The sequence below is a fragment of the Chiloscyllium punctatum genome, chromosome 3 (assembly GCF_047496795.1).
Source record: "Chiloscyllium punctatum isolate Juve2018m chromosome 3, sChiPun1.3, whole genome shotgun sequence".
In the NCBI taxonomy this organism is placed as follows: Eukaryota; Metazoa; Chordata; class Chondrichthyes; order Orectolobiformes; family Hemiscylliidae; genus Chiloscyllium; species Chiloscyllium punctatum.
The window spans coordinates 18,114,763-18,133,679 of NC_092741.1; the positions used below are offsets into that span (position 1 = coordinate 18,114,763).

Genomic DNA, 18,917 nt, shown 5'->3' on the forward strand with positions numbered 1-18,917 from the left:
GTGGGAGTGAGTGTGGGAACTGGGGGCTGAGGGGGTGGGGAGTGAGTGTGGGAACCAGGGGTTGAGGGGGTGGGGGGGGTGAGTGTGGGAACAGGGGGCTGAGGGGGTGGGGGTGGGTGTGGGAACAGGGAGCTGAGGGGGTGGGGAAGTGAGTGTGGGAACAGGGAGCTGAGGGGGTGGGGGGTGAGTGTGGGAACAGGGAGCTGAGGGGGTGGGGAGTGAGTGTGGGAACAGGGAGCTGAGGGGGTGGGGAGTGAGTGTGGGAACAGGGAGCTGAGGGGGTGGGGGGTGAGTGTGGGAACAGGGAGCTGAGGGGGTGGGGAGTGAGTGTGGGAACAGGGAGCTGAGGGGGGTGGGGAGTGAGTGTGGGAACAGGGAGCTGAGGGGGTGGGGGGTGAGTGTGGGAACAGGGAGCTGAGGGGGTGGGGAGTGAGTGTGGGAACAGGGAGCTGAGGGGGTGGGGGTGGGTGTGGGAACAGGAGGTGGGGTCTTGGGGTGGGGGGTGCCGGAGTTCATCTGCCTGTCCCTTCCCTGGGCGTGTGTATTCCTCGCCCTCAGAAGAGGCTCCTGGTGAGGAGGCAATCTCTCTGCGGAGACGGTGGGTCTGCCTGGCGATAGGGAGGGACTGGCACTCAGCGTCAATGTGTGGGCGCGTGGGGGACAGGGTTCTCCCTGATGCCGTTATGAATACACTAACAGTGGGGGTTCCTGTGAGAGTCGCACTGCGGTGAAGACTGGGATTGGTGGCACATGGCTGCCTCAGCGTCACCTCCTACAAGGTGGGGGGTCGGGGGGGGGGGGGGGGGGGGGGGGGGGGGGGGGTGGTGAAGGACGGGTCGGTCTGGTTCTTTTCCCTTGCCACCCTCTTGTGGGCTGGGCTCTTGTGTTCTGGAATGAGGCTGGCACGGGGAGCGGGCACAAAAATCTCACCACAACTCCGATGTTTGTTTAAGATGCAGCTGTTTGCATATTTTCACTGAGGGAGATGTAAGAGCCTACCCAAACTCCAAGACCTAAGTGGCTAGGGAGCATGAGGAGTGGGGGCAAGATTAGCGTTAATAAGGATGTTGAGAAATGACAGAGGTGGATAAGTCACTGGGAACCAGTGCACTGCATCGCAGAATGTTGGAGGAGGCGGCTCTCAAGAGAGAGTCAATTCATTGACTAAAACAAAGGGGGGGGGGGGGAATAACCTAAAAATAAGGGGGAACAGATTTTAGATTGAAGTAAGGAGGAACTTCCACACCCAAAAGTTGTGAATCTGTGGAATTCCCTGCCCAATTAAGCAGTTGAGGCTTGTTGGTTGAACGTTTTTAAGGCAAAGATAGACAGTTGTTTGAACAGTAAAGGGGTGAAGGATTATGGTGGGAGGGCGGGGAGGTAGAGCTGAGGCCACACAATAATCATATTGAATGTCGGAGCAGGCTCAAAGAGCCAGATTCTGGATTGGTGGTGCTGGAAGAGCACAGCAGTTCAGGCAGCATCCAACGAGCAGCGAAATCGACGTTTCGGGCAAAAGCCCTTCATCAGGAATAAAGGCAGTGAGCCTGAAGCGTGGAGAGATAAGCTAGAGGAGGGTGGGGGTGGGGAGAGAGTAGCATAGAGTACAATGGGTGAGTGGGGGAGGAGATGAAGGTGATAGGTCAGGGAGGAGAGGGTGGAGTGGATAGGTGGAAAAGGAGATAGGCAGGTCGGACAAGTCAAGGAGACAGTAACTGAGCTGGAAGTTTGAAACTAGGATGAGGTGGGGGAAGGGGAAATGAGGAAACTGTTGAAGTCCACATTGATGTCCGGACTTGTCTGACCTGCAGTTATTGTTTTTACCTCAAAGGGCCAGGAGGCCAACTCCAGTTCCTCAAGCTTGTATCGTTATGTTCCTATTGATCATCATTTTCTAACAATCAGTATATTTTAGAATGATTCCTGCAGATTGGAAGCTAACAGATGTCACCCCACTGTTTGGAAAAGGAGCAAGAGAGAAACCCAGGGAGATGCCGACACACCAGCCTTCCATCAGTAAGACAGAAACTGTTCGATTTGATCATCAACGATGTGATCAATAGGTACTCGGATAAAAATGGACTCATTGGGCCCCTTGAGCACAAATGGGAAATCGTCTTTGGAAAATTATTGTAGATTTTTAGGTGTTACTCAGAAAATTGAGAAGGAGAATAATATATTAGGCAGCACGGTGGCACAGTGGTTAGCACTGCTGCCTCACAGCGCCAGAGACCGGGGTTCAATTCCCGCCTCAGGTGATTGACTGTGTGGAGTTTACACATTCTCCCCGTGTCTGTGTGGGTTTCCTCCGGGTGCTCCGGTTTCCTCCCACAGTCCAAAAATCTGCAGCTTAGGTGAATTGGCCATGCTAAATTGCCCGTAGTGTTAGGTGAAGGGGTGAACGTAAGGGAATGGGTCTGGGTGGGTTGCGTTTCGGCGGGTCAGTGTGGACTTGTTGGGCCGAAGGGCCTGTTTCCACACAGTAAGTAATCTAATCCAATACTCTCCTCTTTGTCTATAACCATTTGGATTTTCAGAAGGCTTTTGATAAGATCCCCTTAGGAGGTTGCTTAGAGAAAATAAAGCACATGAAATTAGGAGGTTATGTAATGATGTGCTTTAAGGATTGGCTAACAGACAGAAAAACAGAATCAGAGCAAATGGGTCATTCCCACATCAGCAGGCTGTAAGGATTGGGGGACTGCTCAGATCAGTACTTAGGCCCCAGCTTTTCACAATCTGTATCAGTGGTTTAGCGATGGGTATAGACATTTATGAATAATACAAAGCTGAGCAGAAATATTCATGGTGAAGAAGATGAAACATGTTTAGAGGAACACTTGGACAGATTTCACAACTGGACAAGAACATGGCCGATGGAATAAAATGTGAGGTTGTCCACTCAGATGGGGGGAGCTGATGGGCAGAGCGTTTCTTGAATGTTAGATATTGCAAAGTGTGGATATATAAATGAACCTAGCTGTCCTTGATGATAATGTACAAGTACAGCAAGCTATTAATGGAATATTGCCCTTTATTGCAAGAGGATTTGAGGACAGCAGTAATGAAATCTTTCTTCAATGATACAGGAGCTTGGTTGAACTGCACCTGGAGTACTGTCTGCAGGTTTGGTTCCCTTATCTCAGCAATGATATCATCACCATTGAGAAATTGTCATGAAAGTTCACCAGACGTGTTCCCTGGTTGGTGGGACTGTCCTGTGAAGTAAGATTGAACAAAACATTCTCTAAGGATTGACTTGCAGGTTGAGTCCGTGGTTAAGAAAGCAAATGTGATGTTGTCATTTATCTCAAGAGGGTTGGAATGTAAAAGCTGTGATGTGCTACTGAGACTTTATAAAGCTCTAGTACGGCCCTGTTTAGAATACTGTGTCCAATTTTGGTCCCCACACCTCAGGAAGGACATACTGGTACTGGAGCGTGTCCAGCGGAGATTCACACGGATGATCCCTGGAATGGTAGGTTTAACATATGATGAATGGCTAAGGATCCTGGGATTGTATTCATTAGAGATTAGAAGGTTGAGGGGAGAAACTTACAAGGTAATGCATGGCTTAGAAAGGGTGGACGCTGGGACTTTGTTTCCATGAGGCAGGGATACTAGGACCTGTGGGCACATCCTTAGAATTAGAGGGGGTCATTTAGAACGGAAATGAGGAAACATTTCTTCAGCCGGAGAGTGGTGGGCCTGTGGAATTCATTGCTATGGGGCAGAGTGGAGGCCGGGACATTAAATGTCTTCAAGGCAGAGATTGATAAATTCTAGATGTCGAAGGAATTAAGGGATATGGGGAGAGTGTGGGTAAGTCATGTTGAAAAGTCCATCAGCCATGATTGAATGGCAGAGTGGACTCGATGGGCCGAATGGCCTTACTTTCACTTCTATGTCTTATGATCTAAAAAATGAGATTGAGTATCCTCTATAGATTCAAAGTAATTGCATCCCTTTACAAAATTCTTAAAGGGATGGACAGAGTTGATGTAGGGTTGGAAAATCCTGAACCAGGGTCACAATTTCAAACTGGAGAGGTTGCCCTTTAAGACGGTTGAGATGTTCATTATTGTTATTTGTATCATTTTGGTTTTGGAGCTGTGAGCTGAGAACTGAAGGTGATCTTTGAACTGTGAGCAGCAGCTTGCTTTAAAGAGGAGAACAAACATACTATTTGTTTTTGAGGCCAGGTCTGGAAGTTAACTGCTGGTTGATTCTTGTTCAAAGAACATTCTAGATGTTTCAGCTCTGGAAAGGCATTTCTCTCAAACATGAGGCAGATGTTTGAAAGTTAAAGGACATCTCACAGGGAGTTTGGTGGATCTGTCTAACAAAGTTGGATAAAACAGAGAAACCAAACTTTGCACTGGTTTTGAACTGTCTGCTTTTGTCAGCAGGTTTGTAGTTGAGGAAGCAACACGACAGAAGGTTGAATTGCTGACTGTTTGTTCACTCATTATTAACTTCCTAGAAAGTTTGGAGAGTGGAATCTCGGTCATAAGAATTAAATCAATATTCCTCGCAGCATGTTGGAAGCTGTGTGTACACACTGGTGTTTTCAAAAACCATGCAAGATACAATCCCATGTGCCTGTGATATTCCAGATCATAGGAATTGCTTGAGTGAACTGATCGGTTATATCTTAATTTTAAAAAAATTATCAGTGAAATGTTTGTCCTTCTGTCTTTGTGAGAGTGGGTTTAAACCACAGACATTAATTAGATGACCTTGATGTTTAACTTTGCTCTGCTAAAGCTGCATTATTTTTAATAAATTGTGAATTCATCTTTTACGCCCTAATCTTGGTGTCTGGTAGCAGTTATTCACAAATAGGAATCATTGGCATCCATTTTGAGGGCCATTAAGTGTTTGAATTTTACTGTGTTATGAATACAGGACGGGGAGGCTCCAAGTTGGAACAGGATGGCAATGAGCAGCATTTGTTTTATTGAGAGTGACTCTTTGGAATTCTCTTCTAGAGAGGGCTGTGGACATTAAGTCTTTGAGTATATTTCAGGGAGGGATTGCTACTTTTTTTCATTACCACTGTATATATGATTGTGTATCTGTCTGATACTTTGTCTCACCGTGTGTGTGTGCGCGCGTCTGCATGTGTATTTGCATGCGTGCCTGCGTGTGTGTGCGCGTCTGCATGTGTGTGCACGTGCCTGCGTGTGTGTGTGCATGTCTGCGTATGTGTATGTTTGTGTGCATCTGCATGTGTGTGTGTGTGCCTGTGTGTGTGTGTATGTGTGCGCATGTCTGCATATGTGTATGTTTGTGCATCTGCATGTGTGTGTGTGTGTGTATGTTTGTGTGTGTGCATCTGCATGTGTGTGTGTGTGCCTGTGTGTGTGTGTGTGCCTGTGTGTGTGTGCCTGTGTGTGTGTTTGCATGTGTGTGTTTGCTGATAGTTAGAGGGATCAGCATTTATGTTTCTTCATTACTATCTGTAGATGTTGTAGAAGATACAACAATTGTTGTATCTTCCATAATAAACTAATAATTGCACTTATTAAGAAACTTGCTGGGTGGTATCACCCTCCCAAAATGACAATCAGACAGGGTCCCCAATACAGGCAGACTAGCCCCTCCCAGACTGACAGACAGGGTCCCCCATACAGGCAGACTAGTCCATCCCAGACTGACAATCAGACAGGACTCCCAACACAGGCAGTCTAGCCCCTCCCAGACTGACAATCAGACAGGGTCCCCAATACAGGCAGACTAGTCCATCCCAGACTGACAATCAGACAGGGTCCCCAATACAGGCAGACTAGTCCATCCCAGACTGACAATCAGACAGGGTTCCCAATACAGGCAGACCAGCCCCTCCCTGACCAACAATCAGACAGGGTCCCCAATACAGGCAGACCAGCCCCTCCCTGACCAACAATCAGACAGGGTCCCCAATACAGGCAGACCAGCCCCTCCCACACTGTCAGGTTTCCAGCATGTGGATTTACTGTTAGTCCATTAACAACAGTCCTACTCAAGACTTTGTCCTTCATTATACCACCATGATCTGGCTAACATTTCTCCCTTTGGAGTACTGAGACCTGGAGTACTGCCTGCAGCTCTGGTTTCCTTTTGCAGGAAGAATATTCTCACTCTGAAAGGGGGTACAGTGAGGGGCTACCAGATTGCTCACTGGGATTGAGAGGCTTGTTTCCTGTGGACCTGGCATCTAAATCACAGGCACCATCACACAGTAAGGGCCAAGCCTTCAGGAGTGAGACAGGAGAACTGTCTTCACCAAATTCCAGCACAGGCACAGGCCCTTTGGCCCTCGAAGTCTGTGCCGGTCCAGATCCTCTATCTAAACCTGTCACCTATTTGCTAAGGATCTGTATCCCTCTGCTCCCTGTCCATTCATGTACCTGCCCAAATACATCTTAAATGACTCTATCGTGCCCACCTCTACCACCTCTGCGGGCAACATGTTCCTGGCACCCACCACTCTCTGTGTATGAAACCTTCCACGCATATCTCCCTGAAACCTTTTCCCTCTCACCTTGAACTCGTGAGCGAGGTAAAAACGATGACTGCAGATGCTGAAAACCAAATACTGGATTAGTGGTACTGGAAGAGCACAGCAGTTCAGGCAGCATCCAACGAGCAGCGAAATCGACGTTTCGGGCAATTCCTGATGAAGGGCTTTTGCCCGAAACGTCGATTTCACTGCTCATTGGATGCTGCCTGAACTGCTGTGCTCTTCCAGCACCACTAATCCAGTATTGAACTCGTGAGCCCCTAGAAATCAAGTCCCCCACTCTGGGAGAAAGCTTCTTGCTATGCACCCTGTCAAAACCTCTCATTTATTAAAGGCTGGGATTGTGTTCCTTCTTTAACCAATGGGATTTAAAGACTGAGCAGGAAACACCAGAAGTTGAAGAGTGTGTTGCTGGAAAAGCGCAGCTGGTCAGGCAGCAGCCGAGGAGCAGGAGCATCGACGATTCGAGCATAAGCCCTTCATCAGGAATGAGGGGGGTGGCCCAACTACCAACCGTCCAACTCAGCACTGCCCTCTTCCTGTCCTACTTGTCCATCTCCCTTCCCATCAAACCGCTCCGCCCTCCTCTCCAACCTATCACCTTCACCCCTATTTTGTCGACCTATCACATTCCCAGCTACCTTCCTCCAACCCCACACCCCTCCCATTTATCTCTCAGCCCCCCCCCCCCCCCTTGGGCTCTGCCCTCATTCCTGATGAAGGGCTTATGCCCGAAACGTCGATTCTCCTGCCCCTCGGATGCTGCCTGCCCTGCTGTGCTTTTCTGCTCGAAGCCAGGCTGAATTAAAGATGGACGGACACAGAAGGAGGTATAAAGAAAGGGAAGAAAGAATTGATTTAAAAAGAGAGCGAACACTGTGTATGGGTTTCAATTGTTCCATATCTGTGCTGGGAAGCTGACTAACATTGTGTTAATAACTATCCATAGTCCCAGAGGAGCAAGGTAAAAACAATGACTGCAGATGCTGGAAACCAGATTCTGGATTAGTGGTGCTGGAAGAGTACAGCAGTTCAGGCAGCATCCGAGGAGCAGCAAAATCGACATTTCGGGCAAAAGCCCTTCATCAGGAATAAAGGCAGTGAGCCTGAAGCGTGGAGAGATAAGCTAGAGGAGGGTGGGGGCGGGGAGAAAGTAGCATAAAGTACAATGGGTGAGTGGGGGAGGGGATGAAGGTGATAGGTCAGGGAGGAGAGGGTGGAGTGGATAGGTGGGAAAGAAGATAGGCAGGTAGGACAAGTCCGGACAAGTCAAGGAGACAGTAACTGAGCTGGAAGTTTGGAACTAGGGTGAGGTGGGGGCAGGGGAAATGAGGAAACTGTTGAAGTCCACATTGATGCCCTGGGGTTGAAGTGTTCCGAGGCGGAAGATGAGGCGTTCTTCCTCCAGGCGTCTGGTGGTGAGGGAGCGGCGGTGAAGGCAGCCCAGGACCTCCATGTCCTCGGCAGAGTGGGAGGGGGAGTTGAAATGTTGGGCCACGGGGCGGTGTGGTTGCTTGGTGCGGGTGTCCCAGAGATGTCCCCTAAAGCGCTCTGCTAGGAGGCGCCCAGTCTCCCCAATGTAGAGGAGACCACATCGGGAGCAACGGATACAATAAATGATATTAGTGGATGTGCAAGTAAAACTTTGAGGGATGTGGAAGGCTCCTTTAGGGCCTTGGATGGAGGTGACGGAGGAGGTGTGGGCACAGGTTTTACAGTTCCTGTGGTGGCAGGGGAAAGTGCCAGAATGGGAGGGTGGGTCATAGGGGGGCGTGGACCTGACCAGGTAGTCACGGAGGGAACGGTCTTTGCGGAAGGCGGAACGGGGTGGGGTGGGAAATATATCCCTGGTAGTGGGGTCAGTTTGGAGGTGGCGGAAATGTCGGCGGATGATTTGGATTATGCAAAGGTTGGGAGGGTGGAAGGTGAGCACCAGGGGCGTTCTGTCCTTGTTACGGTTGGAGGGGTGGGGTCTGAGGGCGGAGGTGCGGGATGTGGACGAGATGCGTTGGAGGGCATCTTTAACCACGTGGGAATGGAAATTGCGGCACGGTGGCACAGTGGTTAGCACTGCTGCCTCACAGCGCCAGAGACCTGGGTTCAATTCCCGCCTCAGGCGACTGACTGTGTGGAGTTTGCACATTCTCCCCGTGTCTGCGTGGGTTTCCTCCGGGTGCTCCGGTTTCCTCCCACAGTCCAAAGATGTGCAGGTCAAGTGAATTGGCCATGCTAAATTGCCCGTAGTGTTAGGTAAGGGGTAGATGTAGGGGTATGGGTGGGTTGCGCTTCGGCGGGGCAGTGTGGACTTGTTGGGCCGAAGGGCCTGTTTCCACACTGTAACTAATCTAATCTAAAGAAGGAGGCCAGGGAGGAACTGGTCCTCCTGGGAGCAGATCCGGCGGAGGCGGAGGAATTGGGAATACGGGATGGCATTTTTGCAAGAGATAGGGTGGGAAGAGGTGTAATCCAGGTAGCTGTGGGAGTCGGTGGGTTTGTAAAAAATGTCAGTGTCAAGTTGGTCGTCATTAATGGAGACGGAGAGGTCCAGGAAGGGGAGGGAAGTGTCAGAGATGGTCCAGGTAAATTTAAGGTCAGGGTGGAATGTGTTGGTGAAGTTGATGAATTGCTCAACCTCCTCGCGGGAGCACGAGGTGGCACCAATGTAGGCATCAATGTAGTGGAGGAAGAGGTGGGGAGTGGTGCCGGTGTAATTACGGAAGATCAACTGTTCTACACAGCCAACAAAGAGACAGGCATAGCTGGGGCCCATACGTGTGCCCATGGCTACCCCTTTGGTCTGGAGGAAGTGGGAAGATTCAAAGGAGAACCCCTTAACAATTTCTCCTTTGAATCCTCCCACTTTCTCCTGTTAGCGCGGATGAAATGATATCAGTCTGAGCCCAGAGTGCGGTCCAACAATTGGTAATGTTTATTGATACAGTAACACCGGCGGAGACCAACCGAGGTCCGAATCTCGGCTGTTCTGCTGTTCCCGCACGCTGCTACACATTACATACCTTTCTTTGTCAGGATGTGAGGATTTTGAGTATGAATGGGATGATAGTTCCCCATCATCGCTGGAGTAGGTGCAAATGGTGGGTTTCCTGTCGTCCCAGGGGAGTTGCAGTGTACACACAATAGGGTGCTCATTGGATTATGTAAACGGGTCCGGGTACTATCTGCTTGTCTCTCTCTGTGAGGGCTGGAGGCTAGCACCCCCCTTTGTTCCCTTGGGGTGCTGGTGTGTATTAGTCTGTTCGTTCCTGTCTGGTGGATGCCTGCCCTTTGTGTCAGGATGGTTCTGTATTGATGAATATGGGTGTGTTTCAGTCAGTCTCTTGATTTGATTGGGAGATGGGTTTCCATATTAATTAGCTCCGGAGTTTCGGTCTCTGAGTCATGGTTAGTGCCTGGCCTAGTGTGGATTTGATCTGTCCTCTGGCTCCCATCTCCCGGTCACGTGGGGGTGGACTGGCAGCTGCTGAGTTCTGTGGGTTTAAACTGCGGCTGCCGTTTAAAACACAAAATGAATTCCTATAGTTTTACCGATATAGGCATAGTCCCGTGACAAATGCGGGGCGGCTCTGATGCCCACTTGCACTCCAGACCAAAGGGGTAGCCATGGGCACACGTATGGGCCCCAGCTCACCCTAGTTCCATACTTCCAGCTCAGTAACTGTCCCCTTGACTTGTCCGGACTTGTCCTACCTGCCTATCTTCTTTTCCACCTATCCACTCCACCCTCCCCTCCCTGACCTATCACCTTCATCCCCTCCCCCACTCACCCATTGTACTCTATGCTACTCTCTCCCCACCCCCACCCCCCCTCTAGCTTATCTCTCCACACTTCAGGCTCACTGCCTTTATTCCTGATGAAGGGCTTTTGCCCGAAACGTCGATTTCGAAGCTCCTTGGATGCTGCCTGAACTGCTGTGCTCTTCCAGCACCACTAATCCAGAGGAGCAAGGGGCTGCTGTCTCACTACAGAGAGAGAAAGAGAGAGAGAGGGAGAGAGAGAGAGGACTGGTGGTGGTTTTACCCGAGAAACAGCACACCTCAAGTCAGGGAAGATGTTGAGAAGGAGAGCTCTTCATGGAAACCTCAGTTGGTGTGGGATTCAAAACAAGTTTTTCTGTACCAGCCCTAATATTTGATTTTCCAAATAGATATTTTATAACCAGTCTGTTCAGCGATGTCACTATATACATCTGGAGCAGGTAGGACTTGAACCTGGATTCCTGGCTCGGAGATAGGGACACTACCACTGTACCTCAAGAGTCCAACTTTGCTTCAGTGACAATGAGCGTAAATGAATGATGGCTGTCGTCAGGCGACCAATGGAATGGCACAGAGTGTATCGTCATGGGAACAGGGGCAGGGCAGAGGGGACCAGCGGTAGTTTCACTTCACCATTCACCATCCTGGGGAACGTTCTGGCAATGTGGGATCAAACCCAACCAAGCTAACCACATGTGGTTAATACAAAGCTAACCACATTGCAGCCATATAGCCACTTTTGTAAAAACCCATCAAATTTATTAATCTGTTTGGAAAGGAGACTGCTGCCCTTACCTGGTCTGGCCTACATGTGACTCCAGACCCAGAGGAATGTTGTTGGTACCTAACTACCCTCTGGGGCAGTAGAGGCAGGCCCATCCAGAGGCACCCACTCCCTGTGAACAAAGAAAAGGAATTTGTGACAATTCACAACTGATAAATGGTTTATAAACAAAAAACAGAGCCCTGAAGTGGGAAATTCCTGAATGATTTATATCACAGTAACAGCTTTGACAGTGTGGTGTGGTGTTTATTCTCATTCACAGAGGTTTTAATAGCCCCCACCACCCCCAACATTCAGGAATATTGTTCCTGGACAGAACACCTAGCTCTGTTACTCTACAGTTTCTAGTTCAAGCTCCTGTCTTGACCAAACCTGACCTGGTGAGTTAACTTAAAAAGTTCTGAGAAATTAGAAACGGGTCAGAAGTGAAGATTTGAGCCAAGTCGAGGATTAAGGTGAGACTCTGGGAATCCAAGATGGTGGCGATCGAGCGAGATCGCACAGCAAAACTCTGCACCACAGTGCAAGTGGGGCAAGCTTTTAACCTGATGAAGGACTTTTCCCCGAAACGTCAGTTTTCCTGCTCCTCAGACGCTGCCTGACCTGCTGCGCTTTTCCAGCACAATATTCTCGAGTCTGATCTCCAGTATCTGCAGTCCTCACTTTCATCTAGATCTTTTAACCTGCCCTACCTGGACCACCCTGATATCCTGGGGCTCTGGGAAAGTCATGGACTCCCAAGAAACTGTTTAAAAAGAAAACTTACCTTGGTTCTCGCCATCCAGGGATGCCCAAGGAGGGAGGAAGAGCGTCCAAGGCCGAGTCCATGGCACAGCCTGCAGCATCCTCAGACTCGATTACCTACCAGGCCCCAGTAAAGGAGCTCGCAAAATCTCGTGAGATGCCGGGGAAGCCGATAGAGGAGAAGCTGGCCCCGATCTCTATCACGCTGCAGAGGCATGAACAGCAGCTGGGAGACCTGGAGGAAAGGCCGGATGAGGTAGAACTCAGAGCCGCAGTGGTGGAAGCTGATACCGGTCCCTCCAAGGATAGGATCCAGGCCCTGCAGACTCAGGTCTGTAAGTTGCTTGACCAAGTTGACCTAGAGAACAGGGGCAAGAGAAAAAATATTCGGATCATCGGTCTGCTGGAGGGTAAGGAAGGTGGGCGGCCGGCAGAATTTACTGAGGACCAGTTGCTGAAATTCCTTAACTTGGAGGCTGGCATCAGAGGGCTCACCGGGTCACGGTGCGGAGTCAGGGCTGGGTCAATGTCCTCGTCCTCTCTTGGTTCGGTTTCATCACTACAGAGATAAGGAGAGAATCGTGGAAGCTTACAGAATCCAGGGGAAAGATCTGAAGGCCTTAGTTTATGAGGGCTCTAAGATCATGTTCTTCCTGGAGTTCTCAGCAGCGGTGATCAGGAAAAGAAACTCCTCTGACAGTGTCAAGAGAAGAGTGAGGGAGCTCGGGATCCAGTACTCTCTGAGGTATCCAGTGATGCTTTGGGTCACCTTAGATGGATCTGTATATCTCTTCGATGGAGAAGGCAAGAGACTTTGTGGACAAATTAACTTCATCTGAACAATGTAATACGTATAAATATTCATGTTGTTTGGGTATGTCTCTACTTTTCTTTAAAAAGAAGAGGAAATCCAATCAGGGCTTTGTTTTCCTATTTTTTATTGGGAATAATCTGCTCTAAACTATGCTCAGGGACGGCTGGGATGTTTACTTGCAATTTCTAAGTTATGTTATACCAACTGATCGGTGGGGTATTTACTGTTTTTAGTCCAAAATTTCTTTCTGCACATTGTTATTCCATGGCCAAAAGAGAGAAAATGCTGGAAAATCTCAGCAGGTCTGGCAGCATCTGTAAGGAGGGAACAGAGCTGACATTTCGAGTCTAACTGACCCTTTGTCAAAGTTAAAAACAGGGGAGAAATAGGGAGGTATTTATACTAATATTTTTTTCCTCGTATAAATACCTCCCTATTTCTCCTTTTTTTTAGCGTTGACAAAGGGTCAGTTAGACTCGAAGCATCAGCTCTTTCCTCTCCTTACAGATGCTGCCAGACCTGCTGAGATTTTCCAGCATTTTCTCTCTTTTGGTTTCAGATTCCAGTATCCGCAGTAATTTGCTTTTATCCATTTGTTATTCCATGGTGTATTTTCTTTCTTTTCTGCTTGTGTTTGCAGTGCGGCTCTAGCTGGGAGGAGGGAAAATGGTTGGGGTGGCTAGTTTATGCCCTGTTCAGATAGTTAAGTACCCGGGCTACAGTATTGGCAGCGGGATGGGGAGTTGGGTTTTGGGATGTGTAGATGCCCCCTTTGGGCGGGAGGTGAGTTTCCCTTTACAGCACCATTGGTGCTTTATATGTTGGTTTGTTTTCTGGTTTTTGTTGTATATAGTCTTTGATAGCTTTGTAGGTTTGGAAACTGTAGTAGTTTTAGTTTATGTATGATTTGGAGATGCCAGTGTTGGACTGGGGTGTACAAAGTTAAAAATCACACAACACCAGGTTATAGTCCAACAGGTTTAATTGGAAGCACACTAGCTTTCGGAGTGACGCTCCTTCATCAGGTGATAGTGGAGGGCTCAATCGTAACACAGAATTTATAGCAAAACTTTGCATGTGATGTAACTGAAATTATACATTGAAGAATCGATTGTCTGTTAAGCCTTTCATCTGTTAGAATACCGTGATAGTTTCACTTCTTTCATGTGTAAATCACAACTTTTTTAAAAGTTGCATTCTTGGGTTAGGGGTTAACAATGGTGATAGCTAGACAATATGTTGAAGGTGTTAGCCCCCTGTGTTCTCTGTCTATGACCTGATGTTTAGATTGATTCCAATCTAAAAAGTGAGATAACGGAGTTTTACATAAATTCATGCAGTTTTTGAGCTCAGAGTTCTACATGAATGTATGCAGTTTTTGAGCAAAGTACAATGTAACTCTGCAAGTACAAATTCACCCCACAACATATATATGTGCATGTGGGTCTTTGTCTGTCTGTGTGTGTGTGTCTGTCTGGGGTGGGGGGGTTGTGAGTGTGAGAAAGTGTGTGTGTGTTTGTGTGTGCAGTGAATGCAGAGTGTCTTAAGTCTATGAGGGAGTGCATGTGTGGGAGTGTGTGTGTCTATAAGGGTGTGTGTGGGTGTCTGTGTGCGCGTCTGTATGTACGTGTGTGTGTTTGTGTGTGTGTGTGTGTATAGTGCAATGGTGATCACCTGTAATGTGACATGAACCCAAGGTCCCGGTTGAGGCCCTCCCTATGGGTACCGAACTTAGCTATCAGCCTCTGCTCGGCCACTTTCCTCTGCTGCCTGTCCTGAAGTCCACCTTGGAGGATGGTCACCTGAAGGTCCAGGGCTGAATGTCCTGGACCACTGAAGTGTTCCCCAACTGGGAGGGAACCCTCCTGTCTGTTGATTGTTGTGCGGTGCCCATTCATCCGTTGTCATAGCCTTTGCTCGGTTGGGTATCTAAACAAACTCCCGGGCCTGTCGGGTTGGTGGAAGATTGTTATGGAGCATATCCCCTTGGATTTTCTCACAAATATGGTACACCACAGAGCTGAGAATTTCTACCAGACATGGCAGCCCTTTTCGGAATACCTGGACACAGATTTGTCTGCCACACTAGTAAGGGCTTTTATATAGCCACATCGATTGTGCTTTATGAGTCCAATATCTAGAGAGAGGCAACTGCAAAACTAGTGAATATGTGAAAACTAATGCTCTCGATAATCAAGAGTCAGTGTTTTGTTTAGGTCGGAATTGAACCTGGGTCTCTAGTGCTGTTAGGTAGCAGTGCTAACCACCGTGCTGCCCAGGGTTGGAGGGTTTTATGTATATTTTTCTATACATATTTATACATACAGTTGTACGTGAGGGCGGTTTGGATTTTTAACATTTTTTTGGTGTTCTTTCTTTGTATTGCTTTGAATTGTATTGTTTTAGATTAGATTACTTACAGTGTGGAAACAGGCCCTTCGGCCCAACAAGTCCACACCGCCCCGCCGAAGCGCAACCCACCCATACCCCTACATCTACCCCTTACCTAACACTACGGGCAATTTAGCATGGCCAATTCACCTAACCTGCACATCTTTGGACTGTGGGAGGAAACCGGAGCACCCGGAGGAAACCCACGCAGACACGGGGAGAATGTGCAAACTCCACACAGAGAGTCGCCTGAGGTGGGAATTGAACCCCGGTCTCTGGCGCTGTGAGGCAACAGTGCTAACCACTGTGCCACCGTGCCGCACATTGTATTTGTTGTAATTTTTAAAATTCTATTTTTCAATAAAAGTATATATTTCAAACAAGGTGAGCCTCCACTCTAAGAATCGCTGACTGTATGTCCCTTCTCTCCCTCTCCTTCCATACCATACACCCCTCTGCTGTTTCAGAGCTCTTGTGTGGTCATGATGCAATATTTAAAGCTGTGAGCAAACTCTTTCCTGGGTTCTTGTTTCTCTTCCACATTTCTAATGTTGGTGCAGTCACGTTGACAGAACTCTCTTGTGAATCACACCTCATTACAACATGTGTTACTCTCCATTGAAATGGTTTTCCTGATTGCTCCACCTCTGAGTTTCTGAAATCTCTCTTCTGAATCTCTGGCTACATCGAGGTACAGAGGAGAAACAGTCAAACCAATGTGACCTGGTATTTACACAGAGAATGCTGGTGACACAGCAACTCTGAAAGAGCCTGGAAGTCAGACTGGAAATGTGAACTCTGAGTTTCTCCAGCATGTGTTCGTTTCAGATGCCCAGCCTCTGCAGTATTTTGGCCTTATTCTGGTATTTCTATTTCATACAATCCTCCAGATGGACACCCATCAATATATCTTTCTATTCTTTCCCTCTCACACATTCACCTAGTTTGCGCTTGAATGGACCAGTCTTACTCACTCTAACCAACCAGTTTGACAGAGTTTCACATTCTAACCAGCCTCTGGAGAAACAGTGCCTCTGAACACAAAGCTCACTAGCTCAGACTGAGAGGAGATGGTAGTTTGGATAGATTCAATGAGGGTCAGTTTTATCCACGTGCAGTACCTGTGGAAAAACATTTTCCATCAGGTCAAATAATCTGTGTCTGGTTCTCAACTTTTGGCGAAATAAGCCCCTGGAGACAAACAGGACAGAGAGGCTGAGTTTGGCCCCTCAATGCAGATTAAACATTGCAACAGTCCGTGCCTCGGTCACTAATCAGGCTGAGGGGTCAGTCCCAGGTTTCTTAATTTGGGTGAAACAGGATGAAACATATCACTGGCTTCTTCAACTGAGTTAAAAATCACACAGCACCAGGTTATAGTCCAACAGGTTTATTTGGAAGCACCAGCTTTCACAGTGCTGCTCCTTCATCAGGTGGTTGTGGAGTATAAGATCACAGGACACAGAATTTATAGCAAAAGTTTACAGTGTGATGTTACTGAAATTATATATTGAAAAAGACCTGGATTGCTTGTTAAGTCTCTCATCTTTTAGTTTCAGTTCTTTCATATGTAAATCCCAGAACTTCCTTAAAGTTACACTCTCAAGTGAACTTTGGCTATCTGTGCCCCAATGTTCAGACTGATTCTAATCTAAAAAATAGGGGATTTACAGAATCTTACCTGGATTCATGCAGTTTTTGAGGGAGCGGCGGTGAAGGAGGCCCAGGACCTCCATGTCCTCGGCAGAGTGTCCAACTCGTCCATGCCGACCGAATGTCCTGACCTAATCTAGTCCCATTTGCCAGCACTTGGCCCATATCCCTCCAAACCCTTCCTATTCATATACCCATCCAAATGCCTTTTAAATGCTGTCATTGTACCAGCCTCCACCACTTCCTCTGGCAGCTCATCCCATACACATACCACCCTCTGTGTGAAAATATTACCCCTTCAGTCCCTTTTATATCTTTCCCCTCTCACCCTAAACCTATGCCCTCTACTTCTGGACTCCCCCAACCCCAGGGAAAATTCTTTGCCTGTTTATCCTATCCATGCCCCTCATGATTTTATAAACCTCTATAAGTTCACCCCTCAGCTTCTGATGTTCTAGGGAAAACAGCCCCAGTCGCTTCAGCCTCTCCCTGTAGCTCAGACCCTCCAACCCTGGCAATATCCTTGTAAATCTTTCCTGAACCCTTTCAAGTTTCACAATATCTTTCCAACAGGAAGGAGACCAGAATTGCACACAATATTCCAAAAGTGGACAAACCAATTTTTGTTTTTAGTGGGAGATGTACAAAATGATTTTGTCTGATTGCCAAAAGTGGAATCAGTGAGGAATTTAGATCATCTGTGTCTCTAAACTGAGTGGTTCAACTTTATCAATAAGGGCTGCATCTGGGACAGATGATTTGGAGATGCCGGTGTTGGACTGGGGTGTGCAAAGTTCAAAAATCACACAACACCAGGTTATAGTCCAACAGGTCTAATTGGAAGGACACTAGCTTTCAGAGCGTCGCTCCTTCATCAGGTGATAGTGGAGGGCTCAATCCTAACACACAGAATTTACAGCAAAAATTTACAGTGTGATATAACTGATATTATACATTGAAAAATACTTTGATTGTCTGTTGAGTCTTTCATCTTTTTGAATACCATGATAGTTTCATTTCTTTCATTGTAAATCACAAAACCGTTTTTTTTAAAAGTTGCATTCTCAGTTTAGCTGTAACAATGGGTGATAGCTAGACAATATGTTGAAGGTGTTAGCCCCCTGTGTTCTGTCTATGACCTGATGTTTAGATTGATTCTAATCTAAAAAGTGAGATAAAAGAGTTTTACATGAATGCATGCAGTTTTTGAGCAAAGTACAATGTAACTCTGCAAGTACAAGTTCACCCCACAAAATATATGTGTGCATGTGGGTCTTTGTCTGTCTGTGTGTGTGTGTCTGTCTGTCTGGGGTTGGGGGGTTGTGAGCGCCTGTGAGAGAGAGTGTATATGTGTGTGCATGAGTGTAGAGTGGTCTAAGTCTCTGAGAGGATGCCTGTGTGGGTGTGGGAGTGTGAGTGTCTGTGTATGTCTGTTTATATGTGTGTTCGTGTATGTGTGTGTAAGAGTGTCTGTATGTGTGTGTAGTGCAATGGTGGTCACCTGTAATATGACATGAACCCAAGGTCCTGGTGAAGCCCTCCCGATGGGTACCGAGCTTAGCTATCAGCCTCTGCTCGGCCACTTTTTGCTGCTGCCTGTCCCGAAGTCCACCTGGGAGGATGGTCACCGGAAGGTCCAAAGTCGAATGTCCTGGACCACTGAAGTGTTCCCCAACTGGGAGGGAACCCTCCTGTCTGTTGATTATTGTGCGGTGCCCATTCATCCGTTGTCATAGCCTTTGCTCGGTTTCCCCCGTGTACTATCATGTCTCCGGGCATCCTTGCCTGCAACGTATAAGACAGACAACATTGGTTGAGTCACATGAGTACCTGCCATGTACAAGGTGGGTGGTGTTCCCACGCGTAATAGTGGTATCTATGTCCAAACTCTGTCACGTCTTGCAGCGTCCACCGTGACAGGGTTGTACGGAGTTGTCCTGAGAGCCGGGCAGTTTGCTACGAACAATGGTCTGTTTGAGGTTTGGCGGTTGTTTAAAGGCAATTAGGGGAGGTGTGGGGAAGGTCTTGGTGAGGTGCTCATCCTCACGGATAATGTGTTGCAGGTCACGAAGAACATGGCGGAATTTTTCAGCCCCTGGGAAATACTGAACAACGAAGGGTAGCCTGTTGGTTGCAGCATGTGTCTGTCTCCTGAGGAGGTCATTACGGTTCCTTGCTGTGGCACCTCAGAACTGGCACTCGATGAGTTGAACATCGTAGCCCGTTCTTGTGAGGGCATCCTTGAGTAC

General features: G+C 47.9%; 1 long non-coding RNA gene across 1 annotated transcript in view; it reads left to right on the top strand.

Annotated features, from left to right (window-relative positions):
- Positions 1-1,794: 1,794 nt before the first annotated feature.
- Positions 1,795-18,917, top strand: part of LOC140456513 (uncharacterized) — an 81,396-nt gene continuing 64,273 nt past the window's right edge. The window contains exon 1 of the long non-coding RNA XR_011953123.1: positions 1,795-2,016. This is a non-coding gene — a long non-coding RNA (uncharacterized lncRNA). The remainder of the gene's footprint in view (positions 2,017-18,917) is intronic.